At 33.9% G+C, this 14,237-nt stretch overlaps 1 long non-coding RNA gene across 1 annotated transcript; it reads left to right on the top strand.

Moving 5' to 3' along the window:
• The first annotated feature begins 7,590 nt into the window (after positions 1-7,590).
• LOC117102045 lies at positions 7,591-9,683 on the top strand. Its single transcript, XR_004444358.1, has 2 exons — positions 7,591-7,708; positions 9,563-9,683. It is a non-coding gene; the product is annotated as an uncharacterized LOC117102045 (long non-coding RNA).
• The last annotated feature ends 4,554 nt before the right edge of the window (positions 9,684-14,237 follow it).

Here is a 14,237-nt window from a genome sequence, read left to right as displayed (position 1 = left end):
TGTGTATAAGAGACAGATATATATATATATATATATACATATATATAATGATAATTCCATATATAAAATGTATTATTTTTCTTTCTTTTATTTTCCTTTAATTTCTTTTTTTATAAACAACGTTAGGCCTATGTGTTTTAGCTTTAATTTTGCTCAAAATATCCTTAATACGAAAACGGAAAGATTTTAGATTAGTTTTATACTTATAATTACATTTTTTTTAGCATTGAAATAAACATTTCTTTAATTTGTACCAGTACAAAATAATACCACACAATACCAGCGAATATGTCAATAAAATATTCATATAAACACGATTCTTGTTTAATCTATGGTGTGAAAGGAATTAGAAATTGCTGCCAATAAGACCCTCCATCATTTACAATTACTATTTCTGAAGAATTGTTTATGAAACCATCCATCACGCATCACGATTAACAAGTCATGAATAAAATCTTGTATTGCGTGACTTCAGTTTGTTCAAGTTAAATTATATTCTTAAAAACATATCATATGTCTGATATGAACAGTTGATGAGGGGAAGTCTCCCTCATCCATCAGTTTCTCACCCACTAGCTTTCCCCCAGCAAAAAAAAAAAATACAACACAAGTACACTTTTCCAACTAATTTTCCAAAAATCTCCAGTCAAAGACTACTTCCAACAAAATAGGTTTCTAATACTCCATATATACTCTTGAATTGGAGAGAGACGAAACCAAAGAACTTAAATAGCAGAAGAATGAGCTGTTCCGCGTATTTGCATTAAGATTGATGGAACATTCGCCTTCCTGCGAATGGGGTACAATTTGAATATTTTACTAAAGTGAAGAAACTACAGGAAACAAAAGAACCAGAGCAGCGCCTTTATTATTACTATATAGCGCAGATGGGGTACAATTGCTCTCAGTGTACCCACAATACCTTTCGAACGGATGTTTCTCTATATTGGGAAGCTGCTCTATCTTCTGCTATTTATTATCTTTGATGAAACGTACAAGTGCCTTACCTCACGACACAAGCAGTCAAGACCTAACTTTAAACATGTAAAGTTAGTGGGTTTTTTTTTTTCTTTTTATATTTGAATGGAAAACCGACAAAATTAAGGCCGTCGGAATCAGTAAGGCTACAGCCCAGGTTCAATGACAAGTCAACAGTCGTGGAAATATTGTATTTATTTGAATAAAACGCCCTGGGAGAAGCGTGTTTGTGGGGCGTTTATTCGGAGGAGGCATTTATTTTATTTTTATTTTTTTTTGTGTAGAATGTATATTACTTATATCAGATAAACGCCGCTTTTCACTGTAAATGTGAAAATACAACGCATTACCGTCAAAATATTTTATTATGATCATAAAAAGATTATTGATTCCAGCCAGGTTGGGAAAAATGTAGTTCTATTGAAGTAGAACATTGATAGAATGTGTTAAGAATAATGTTCTTGCTTCCATTCATTCATTCATGGAATTATTCATTCGGGAAAAAAAAAAGCACAAAAAGCACCAAACATACAATTATGAAGATATATGTAACATTAATCACGCGTTCATTATAAAGGAAGATAAAAGTTGTAAATTGAATTATTTTCTAAAGGTATAATTACTTAAATAATTTGCACAGGTAGAAAATTACTATTTAAAATTAACATTATCATTAACAAATTTTTATTAGCATACATTGTGATTAATTAAATACTATTTTAATGAGTGTTTGCACTTTGGTGACAACCCCTTATCCCACGCACTGAGTGTAGCCCGCCCGAAACAAAAAGTGTAGTGATGATTTGTTTACCCCCAACAAGACCGCCATCCCAACAATCCCCCTCCCTCCGACAGAGGCATTCAGACCCCACTGAAAGAAAAAATTGGCGCCATCACTGATATGTATCCGGATACTAAAAATATGATGATCGAATCACTGGCCAATAAGAAACTGGAAATTGTAAACGCGTACGTGTGATTGGTTGATGATAAAAACGCGCTCAATTTGCTAATCAATAGCGGCGTTATCCGGATACTAATAACGGTTAGCGCTAACCGATTAGGCGTTCTCACACGCAGGTTCTAACGGTTAGCTCCCGATCCGGATGCTAGGGCTCTCGTGAGAACCAGGCTATTATCGGACTCGTTTACTGTATCGCCCTCATGGGATGTCTGGGATTCCGACATTTTGAACGGGGGTGGGTCTAAACTATGGGTCTGATTTAGAGCCTTGGTCAGGGTCCCGGAATAAAAAAAATTGCTGGTAGGGTTAATGGGGGAGTTTTTATGGCTTAGTAGGCCCATTGTGCTTTTAGACCACAACAGGACGACGGGGGTTCCAGGCCTGTCCGACGGGAGGAATTTCCCACAACTGGCGCCACTATTGCCTCCATTATTCCTTCGTGGTTTACAGGTAGGAACTAAAAAGTAAAGTGGTTAAGTAACTAATAAAAATTTGGAACAATGGCGAACGTATGCACCTAAGGACCAATTATGGCACATTCATGATTGGTCCAGGTTGAGTAACTGAAAATTTGGACTGGACCTTAAGAAACAGCCGCAGTGAAGTGCAACGCCTTGTTATGTGATAAAAACAGATTTATTTTCTAAGAAAAACAGAAGCTAGCTAGGCCTAGCGCAATTCTACGCATGAACATCAAGTAGGCCTAACACCTGCAGCAATAATCGACCAGGCCTATTTAGCTGTTCATGTATCCACAGCGATCCGTTACCATGTGATCTTTTTAGATCATGTTTTTTTCATTTATTCGGCAATCGACATAAACACATAAGCAAAAAAGCATAGAATACAACTGAATTAATTTATTGTTTGAAGGTTGCATGGGGAAGTAATTACATAGGCCTGTATGTTGAAGCTTGCGGTACACCACGTAGACTTTCTCAAATACAACAGCTCTTTTCAGAAGAGATTTCTCAACTACAACAGTTCTTTTCAGAAGAGATTTCTCAACTTACAACAGTTCTACCTACGTGGTGTACCGCAAGCTTCATAAAGGCCTATAATATGAATTAAATTACATATTACAAGAGACAATAAACAAAAACAAAAATGAAAATAGTTTAAAAAACAACATTTATGTATCCACAGCGATCCGTCTACCATGTGATCTTTTTAGACCGTATGTTTATTTCATTTACTCGGCAATCGATATAAACACACAAGCAAAAAAGCATAAGAATACAACTGAATTAAATTACATGTTATAAACGAGAGACAATAAACAAAAGCGACAAAGAAAATAAAATTAATTTTAAAAAACAACAAAAACATTTATGTATCCACAGCGATCCGTCTACCATGTAATCTTTTTGGACCGTATGTTTATAATCATTTATTCGGCAATTGACATAAACACACAAGCAAAAAAGCATAGGATACAACTGAATTAAATTACATGTTATAAACAAAAAAAATAAACAAAAGCGACAAAGAAAATGAAATAGTTTTTAAAAAAAAACGTACTCGAATATGTTAACACTTGATCTAATAAAGGTCTTGCCTAAATTAGAGCAAAATGGTTATGTTTTCCACCTGTTAAACTAAGAAGACGATCACGAGGTATAGGCCTATGCTACGATCATGCACGCAAGACATCGATGCGTAAGTTTATATCATTTTTGAATAACAATAAATAATTTAATAATGGTGTATAATGCAGTCTTTTTCCTGAATATTCAGAAAAAAATAGTTATGTTTGGTAAGATTCCCCTCTCAAACCCACTTCTCAGGTACTTAAAAGGCGACACTGGCATAATATGAGGCCCTAACTTTCTCGCCCCCGGCTCCCATCACTCGTCGATACGTGGTTCAGCAATACCGGTAATAGTCTGTGTACCCTTAAATGTTTGCAAGTAAATTTAAGCATTTTCATTTTTTATACTGGTACCTTAGTTTAATATCTTTGAACCATTGAACACGTTTTTCCATCATTTAAAGCTAGATTTAGACCATATCTGTTTTCCCTTAATTATTGAGCAATTTAGAATTTTATATTAATTTGTTAGGGTTTCTTGATTTTTTTTTATGTGAGTAGGCCTATATCTTTATTTAATTGAAAATAACTTTAAAATACTAATTTTGTAAATGTTTATTTAAAAACTGCTACGAGTTTAGGTGTATTATGAAATCAGAATGTAGATTATTATGATGTTCCGCGTTTGCAGTATATAGTAGGCCTACCGGTATCGGAGTGATTTTCTGTAAAAAAATAAATATTTGTTAAACGTTTGGTTAGGTCTTTTTTTTTTGTTAAGAAACGCGTGGTTATTTCGTCATTGATATAAAATACAATATTCAAAAACACAGACGATTTAAAATACTTTTAGGAGGTGGACAGGACTGCCAATCTGCGAAATTAATCACTTTATATGTGGCTCTCCAGCAGCCATTGAATAAAATAAAATGCAAATTATCCCGTGTACATAAAATTTATATACCGTAATAAGTTACCATACAAATATTTTTAAACAATTTAAATTTTAAGATATTCAGTTATCAAATGCATTAAAATTTAGTTGCTGTACAGAGAATTCATTTTAAAAAATATATAAAAACTATCATAAACAAAATTTAAAAAGCAACTCTTTAAGAAATACAGCAAAATATATAAAAATTATAACCGAAGGACAAATTTCATTAGCGGATCGAGGAATTCGAATTTGTTAGCTTGTTTTTTAGCACGTACATTCTTCCTTTCCTTCCTTCCTTCTCTTTTTTTTTTAGTGGGGGCTAGCCCCCGATCTCCGCGCAACGCGGATCCGTCTCTGACATCATCAGATTTACAGTAATTAAAAGAAGGTTTAATTTAATATATTACGTTTTCGGTGTTTAATTCGACCCAAAAGTCGTTTTTGTCCAGTGATGTTATACTCTTGGGAAGTTTGGTGAACACCGAAATTGAAACACATGGTAAGGCTCCTCGAAACGGTACTATTGTAAACAAGTATGCAGTTGTCATAACGAAAGATAAATATATGAGTTTTGTTTATATTATGAATGTTTCATTGACTTAGCTATAGTCCTATTTGCTGGTATTTTTTTTTAGGCCTTGGTACTAAAACGACGTTTATGTAATTCGACCTTGACCTAAATTTCCCCTCCCCCACCTCCCCTCATCACCCTGTGTAGGAAAGTAAAATGTAGTTTCTACAGTTTTGTTTAAATATCATGCCATATTTAATTCGTAGCCCTGCATTGTCTGAAGTACACGTATTATTAGAACAGACATCAATCTTCATACAGTACTATAGAATAACAGCCTGTTCTCGAGGTTTTCTATTAACTTACAAAAGTGATTCAACTTGGCCATATAGGTTTGAACTGCGTAGCGTATGGATGATTAAGTGTGTAAATCTCGTTAGGCCTGAAACTATTAGGTAACCTGTAATAAGTCGCCATGTGGCGTGGGTACGGGCAGTGCAGCCAGTGCAAAGCACTGGGGTCCGGGGCTATTTTTCAATATAGGCATATATATCGACAAGTACATAACTTCAAAAAATTCCTTCTTAAATTTACATTAGGTTTTGAGTCAATCCATGAACAGTTTCGTATCTGTTAAACAAAATCAAGGTTATTTTCTTCCATTATGTATTTACGTGTGCTTCGTACCACGGTAGGATTCACTAAAATCATTTTTGAAAGCATATTTCTAAAGCACGTTTTGTTTGATATTTTAAAGTTCTTTCAAGTATTGTGCATACTTTATGAATAGGACTACGTTTTACTTCACTGCAGTCCGGGTCATTGATTGTTCTATTGTTATCGATATTTTACTTTATTAGATACTCATGAAGATTGCAATAGGCCCTAAACGATACAATACAGTATGACTTTTTAACTATATATTGTTCTTAATATCCTTGAACATGTTTTCGCATAGTTTATAAATAGTTATGCTCTTTACAATGCCGTATCTGTTTTAGAAAATTTCAGAATGTATGAGCACTAAGAGTTTCGCCTAAGTAGACCCCACCAACTTACCAATGCTCTGGGTCCGATCAGGTGCGTTTTATGGCCCGGCAATTATCTTGCACTGGGCCCGTCACCAAATCCCATGGTCTTGGGTCCAAATCCTGTAACAGCATGGGATTTTTTTCTCACGAGGAAAAACGTCTTCACTCCCTAAGCCTCGTAATGAGACTCAATAAAGCATCACATTATTTAATTTATTCAAGGGGGCCCCTGAATATCAGCTTCTAGGATACGTTGGTAGCCTCTATAAAATATGATTAAACAAAAATTATGGACAACCTGCAGTTTGGGGAATTTGGTAAACCATTTCTTTAAATCAAAAAAATAATTACCGCAAGCACTTTTCCCTGAGAGACAATTACATACTGTATTTTGAATGCCTTTAAACCTACTGCAAGCCTATAAGTTACCTTCAATAATGCGAATGTAGAACGATATTAGAATTTCTCCTTTGGAACACCCTAGTTTTAAAGGGATACTTTTCTCTTGAAAGAGGGAAATATATAGTTTACCACTATGGCCAACCCCTATTAAGGGGGCACCTCTATAATTAAGGGAACGAGGACATTTTTGAGTGTGACAAGTGATCAAATCAACACATTCAACATCTATTAAAGGAATACTTATATTTTTAATTATTGTATCATAACTACAAATAGACTAAATTACCGTATATTTTGACACCCTTTGAGCAAATAACCTTAAATATCAAATCAGATTTTTTTGTTCTATGATCCTTAAAATGGGCTTCTGTATAATGCCTAATGTAGGCGCCTAGGCCTATATTTCATATAAGATTCTATTCCATATTGTAACCTGCGCCCTATAAATCATTACTCTCGGCCTTATTCATAGGAATGATTGCTCAGTACGTTCCCAAATACAAAAGAATTCTCAAATCTCGCAAGTGATTTGTGTGGGAATCGAACCATCGACATCCAGATAACTAGCCTGGTGTCTTAATAGTTTAGGCCTTATCTCCTGACAGAAACACCATCGGAACACTCTATGTATGTTACTGTTACGAGCGCTTAGAGGCTTTATGCATATTTTTGAGTGTGACAAGTGATAAAATCAACACATTCAACATCTATTAAAGGAATACTTATATTTTTTATTATTGTATCATAACTACAAATAGACTAAATTACCGTATATTTTGACACCCTTTGAGCAAATAACCTTAAATATCAAATCAGATTTTTTTTGTTCTATGATCCCTAAAATGGGCTTCTGTATAATGCCTAATGTAGGCGCCTAGGCCTATATTTCATATAAGATTCTATTCCATATTGTAACCTGCGCCCTATAAATCATTACTCTCGGCCTTATTCATAGGAATGATTGCTATAAACTTTTCGCGGGGATACTATCAAGATGATATTACAGTTAGGTATGATTTCTGTAACTATAGGAAAGATAACGTATAATATAAATGTTTTAAAACTTGTATAGCATTTGTGGATAAAAAAATACAAATACAAAAAAAAAAGATATTGAAGGAGACACTTCGGCGAATATTAGCAGGTAGGCTGCCAGTGCATAACTGAAAAGTTCAACTGTAATTTGTACCGGTACCTTGCATTCCATTGCTCAAGAGTCGTTACTTTTCGAAAAACATGCTCTTGCACATTCTCATTAATATTCATATATTCGTGACGAAACTGTATGTGCATTTTATTACCTCCCATCTGCTTGTAAGTCAGTTCCTTGCCGCCATCCTAAGTGAACGCATCGGTAAGTATCGTCCGCTTATTTTCAATAATCATTTCAAAAAATCTTTCAACAGATACTGTGGCGCGTGACTTTATTATAATCGTGATGTAATTACCTCTACGTACGTTTTAACTGTTCATCTTCTTTTAGTAAGTAGGCGATGAGCTTAATTTATTTGCGTAGATTTTAAGGAACCAAGGCCTACAATGTGAAATATTGAGCCTTTGAGTAAATGATGAACTTTGGCATGCAGTGGCGTTAAGATCAGACAAGGGATATTGAATATTAAAATCTCCTTCATAATCGGGAAAATAAATTGTAAATACTTGCAATATCATCGTATTAATCATTATTTATGTAAAAAATTATAAATCGTAACGAGTTAATGGAGTTTATTAATTATTTTGTTAAGCATAATGCAAGATGCAAGATATAGTTAGGCCTATTTAAAAAAATTATTATTATTATTATTTAAGGTTATAAGGTACTGCCGCCCCGTATTTTGGTGACACGGATTTGACTTGGGTTTAATATGATAAAAACCAGGTTTTCATATATTAATATGCCATGGCTGACTAACACAATGCAACTGCTGAATAATTTCTTTCAAAATCACATGGTAAAATTTCTATACAATAGGCCTTAATCACTAGCTTGACTTAAAATTAAGTTGGAACTTTACAACAGTGGTATTCAAACTATAGGTCGCGACCCGCTAAGTTAATTTGTGGGATCACTGGATTTTTACGGAGAATAATAATCATTTGACAAGTTTGATTGAAACTTCATTAAGGGCCCATATCAATCGAATACATCATTTAAATATAAGTTTGGGTCGGTAAGGTAGCCAAGCTGGAATATAGTGTCACCATCTAAATAGAGTTTCAATATAATAATAATAAATAATAATATGTCGTTCTTATATAGCGGCCTTTACAAGGCCTCTAAGCGCTTCACATTACTACCCCAGTCATTGGATCAAACACATACGGTACACATTGAAACACTAAATTAAATTAGTAAATGAAATTATATTATCATTCCATAAATTGCAGTTAGTAATCAGCGCAGGTTGTGTTGGAACCTACCAGGTACCCACTTGTACTCCTGGATGGGTGGAGAGCGGCAACCGTAGATAAAGTGCCTTGCCCAAGGACACAAGTGATTTGTACAGCCAGAGTTTCGAACCCCCGACCTCAAGGTTGGGAGTCCAAGCCACAACCGGTGCGCCAATCGCTCCTACACCTATACCAGGTGTTGACCCTTGATTGCTTAGAATATAAAAAAGCTAAGCTAGGCAGTTCATTTGCTCTCCTTCTAAATATGATTACGTGTGATCAAACATACTATAGTATGTGATATTCGTATATTTCGCATCCACATTGTTTTTGCTTTAAAAAAAATATAATTAATTTTCGTCAATCTATTTAAGAAGTGTTATAACATATAAGAAGGCGTTCTAAAAGATTATAATTAAATTATGTTGTCACTACTTTGACAAAAGAAGACTACAGTTAGGTAGGGATATAATATTGAGTAAATAAGCATAAATTTAGCACTTTAAAATAGCTTAAACGCGAACACTGTTGTATTATAAGTTTGTCATTGATTCTATGTCGACGGTGATTTGCATTAATCAGTGTAATGGCATCAAATACAAACAGGAAGTCTAATAGTATTTTTTTTTAATATTCATATCGCACATATCGCCTACGCGTTTTATAATTACGTCTCACTTTCTGAGGGAATTTTTTTATTTTCGAAACGCCTCAACTCGTATCAAATGTATCGTTCTCATTAATAAAGCCTATGTTAACTTGCAGCCAGTTCTTTATAAACGATTTTTATAACGCTGTGTAATTCTCTTTTTCTCAGTATTTCTACATCGTCGATAATTAGCATCGTTCCTAACAGAAGACAATGATGAAGGTTAACAACATCATCATGCTTGCGGCGTTTATCGCTATTTTTGCTATCATTTTGGTAAACGTAGAAGCGGACACCGTTATATAGTATGCAATAGAGAGATAAACTCAAGCCGTCTTATGGTAATGCTAAAATAATACATCAAAATTTGAACGTTAGAGTTGTCTGCAGACACTTTAAAACGACTGGGCCACTTGGGTTCCGTTGTGAATTCAAATGCAATTAATTTATATATATAGTCCTACATACATATTAACATATATATTATGCATATTCATTAAAGAAAAAATATAACATAGGCCTATATTATATATTTTTTTCTTTAATGATTAAATTTCTTGCAGCTTTGATAGTTTTATGCAGAACTCTCTTTAAATCTCATCGTCAGATGATACTTTATGTAAAATATAATTCATATCCATGTCTCTAACTGTTTTCTATTTATATTTTTATCTTCTCAGATGTCATCCACGGTAAGTTTATCTACAATTATATTATTATTATTATTATTATTAATTTATTTATTTATTTTTGCTATTATGATTTATAGCTTTTTTGTTGTAGTGCCATTATTGTTATTTTCTTATTGTTGTTATTATCATTATCATTATCACCATGATCGTCATCTTCATTACCATTGTAATTTTCGTTATTCCTGATGACATAATTAATGTCGAAATATTGAATCCTGACACGATGGCGTGCATTTCGATACTTGGAGTATGTATTATACTATCTTATCTGAGATTAATCAGTGGAATTTTCGTTATCGTTATCATAATTATCATTATCTTTTTGTTCGTCATCATTATCACATCGTCATCACATCATCATCGTCGTTGTCGTCGTCGTCATCGTTATTATCGTTACCAAGTAACAGTACCCTTATCTTTATAATTATTAAAATTATTATTATTCTTGATATGATCATAACGATCAGCAACATCATCATTATAATCAGTTTCATTTTTGACGTCGTCGCCGTAGTAGTTCTAATCAGTTCATAATCAGGCCTATAGCGAATGGAGTAGTTGTGAGAAAAAGAAATATTGGGATTTACGGCATTAGACCAATGTTAGTGGGTGACAAAGCAAACAGTTTTGCTATACAGCTTTAGCTTTTAATTCGTGACATTCGTTTTGCTACATTATGCGTTCTAATCTCATAATGCAGTATAAAGTATTTCTCTAACGCTCTCACCCACGCTCTCAAATCAACCGTGAAGGAATTGATCAACATACTATCACAATGTCTACGCTAAATAATTTTATAGTATCATTATAATTCAAGATCGTTGAATGGGGGTTTTTTTACCTTTTTCTCCCCATGACACTTGACAGAGGCCAATTTAAAGATTTCTGCCACCTTGAAGGCAAAGGGAATGTTGTTTGACAAACCGCAAATCATGTTGTTACTACCACATGTATTTTCTATTGCGTTTTATTTCAATATTATGCATGGATATGTATTATCCATAATATTAATTTACTGCATTCTCTTTTTTTTTCACGATGTCATTGTAGGCGAAGTCAACAAAAACTGTAAGTCCGGCAATGTAAAATTAATAGTATTATCATTTCTATCTATTTTCGCTGTTATTGTCATTATTGATTATTAATCACTTTCTCTTAGCTTTTCATCATATTCCTTGTCTGTCCGCATCTGGTCTTCATATCGTCTTTCCGCATCACGTTCCTTTAGTTCTTCGTCATCAGGGGTGGCGCCAGCAGGGGGCCGGGGGGAGCCCGTCGGGAAGAAAAAACACAATTCGTCGGGGAGAAAAAAAAATTATATGTATTTTCTACATATTAGTAGACTCAAAAATCGATTAAATAAGCCTTTGAAACCCCTAAATTGTCAAAAATTTCGGGGCTTTTCCCCCTGCACCACTTTCCTAACCTTTTAATCGAAGCCCGACCACGCCCACTTTCCTTTCGTCTGGGAAATCTGACCCCACTTCGGGGGAATCGGTCCCCCGTCGGGAATTTCGCCCCCCCCCCGTCGGGCAAATCCTGGCGCCACCCCTGTTCGTCATCTTCCTCTTCTCTCTCTCTGCATGGTCTTCCTACACCACTTTTCTTGCTCTTTACACTCTTCATTGTTTCTCTGCATCACTCTTCACATCCCATCCTCTTGAATATTTCTGCATCACGTTCATCTTAGCTTTTCATCATCTAATTCATCTTTCTGCATTAAGCCACTGTTCCTCTTGCTCTCCCATTCTTCCTTAAGTACAATATTTCCAGTTGATGATGAGTTAAAGTTTTGTATGAGTCGAACCTCTTGTTGAGAGTGTTTGTTTTAAAGGATTGAACTAATAAATCTAATCTTATCTTACATGCTTTTCGTTTATGTAGCTCTACATCCTTTTCTTCGTCTCTTCTTATCATGTCCCTTTAACTCTTTCTCTTCTCTTAATCGCTTTGCATCACATCCCTCCCAGGTGGGCAAAGTGCGGCCCGCCAGCGATTTTTTTGCGGCCCGCGAAAATGAATTAAAAACCTTTTGTGTGCGGCCCGCCAAGTAGCATTGGCTATGAAACACCTTGTTTTTTACGGCCTGACACCGATCTTATGTTAAAAATATAAAATTAAAACTGAGAATAAATAGGTGTAAAATCAGTTCTTGTAGGTTTTTGGAAGCACACTGGAAACATCAAGGTTTGGATGCGGCCCTCAGTGTTAAGTCAAAAATTCACTTTGGCCCTTCGACCGATTTTTATGCCGACCCATGCTCTAGATTGTTTCTCTGCATCACCTCTCCTTTGTTATCCAGTTCATAATCTTTTTCTAATATAGCAATAATTCTTCTTCCTCAAGTCTATTTCTGTAACACGTCCGACTAGAATTATCCCTCCCCACCCCTCTCTATTATCTATTTACATAACTTTCCTTTAGTTCATATCTGTGCATCTTGTCTAGCTCTCTCCACTGATCTCTACTATTATAGTAGAGATCAGTGTCTCTCTCTCTTTCTCTCTCTCCTCATTTCGTCTATGTATTACATACTTCTAGCTTTCTCTCCCCTTTATTGCCAGAATACAGCTGTTGATTTTGCTTAATGATCAACAATGTCTTTTTAATTTTTCAATGCTGCTTTAATACAGAGTGCACCAAAGCCAGAAGTAAGATATTTTTTCGTACAATATTAGCGATATTAATAACAATGGTTAATGATTGTATTTGTATAGCAAAACGAAGCAGGGCTAACAATTTTATCTGTTTTTCTTATCTACCTAATTATATAATATTGGAAGTGCTGTAATTCAGGGCTAACAATTTTCTGTTATTGGTTATGTTTTTCTTATATGAACCTAATTATATTATATTGCATGTACTGTAATTCAGGGCTAACAATTTTCTGTTACTTGTTTTCTTTTTCTTATATTAAGCTAATTCTATTACATTGGATGTACTGTAATTTATACTGTATTAATTCATACCTTTCCCTTGATTCATATAATTTTTAACAAGACAGTGTTTTCATTGTCTTCTTCCTCCTTTTGGGAGCAGCCTTCATTGTTGAAGGTTTCTGCTTCACTGGCTGTTGCATAATTTGCATTTTTTTATGCATACGGTTTGTGGTGCATATCCTACCAAGTGTATTTACAAACACAATTATTAAACAATATATTTTCTTTATCCTAATACTTTAAATTGTCATTAACATTAATAATAATAATAATAATAATAATAATAATAATAATAATAATAATATTAATAATAATAATAATAATAATAATATTTGTATATATATTAGACTACATAAATACTATTATAAGCCATTTATAATAATATAACCCAACTATATATATTATAAAAAATATTGACTGCTCATAGGGGAATGGTGAAATCTATTGCCCCGAGGTGATGTGGAGATCGTATCTTCCCGAGGGCCGAAGGTCTCCACATCACCTAGAATCTATGTGTGAGGTGTATATATTCATCGTTCTCTCTTATCATTGTTTATCTGTACAAACAATGCCGTAGCCAGGATTTTTAAAACAGGGCGGGACAATAATCAGGTGGACCCACTTTACGCATAAATTCAAATAATTTCTTAAAAGTTGACCAATTTTACGCAAAAAAATATGAAAACCTGGACCCATTTTCTCAAAATGTTACCCATTTTAGGCTAAATATGAGAAATCTGGACCCATTTTTCAAAAACTTCTTACTTACTCTTATAAATACAATCTTGTCAATTTTTACCATTTAAAATAGGGATTTCATGTTAATTGATGTATTTTCAAATAGGACTCTAATCTATAACGAACATGGTATTCTATCTTGTGCATCCAATAAAACGCTCAATACTTAAAAAAGAAAATTTCATCATCAACATTGCACTCAACATCAATCATGAAACAATATCAGGAACATCTGTTAATACATTAGTTAAATTAGTTATAATTCAATGGTAACTCATTTTTAGCCAATTAGAATAAACTTATAATGAATCTATATCATCATTGTAAGAAAACATGCCAAAAAACTCCATATTAATGGGACAATTTCACATTTTTGGTCTTGTATATACATTTTATATATATATATATATATATATATGTATATATGATATATATATAGGCCTATATATACTGTATATTAAACTGAATAAATGT

Source organism: Anneissia japonica, unplaced genomic scaffold, assembly GCF_011630105.1.
Source record: "Anneissia japonica isolate Jap-2015-1 unplaced genomic scaffold, ASM1163010v1 scaffold483_len1788099_cov177, whole genome shotgun sequence".
Taxonomy (NCBI): Eukaryota; Metazoa; Echinodermata; class Crinoidea; order Comatulida; family Comatulidae; genus Anneissia; species Anneissia japonica.
Note: the sequence above shows the minus strand (reverse complement) of the source record. Positions and strands in the feature narration are given on the sequence as shown.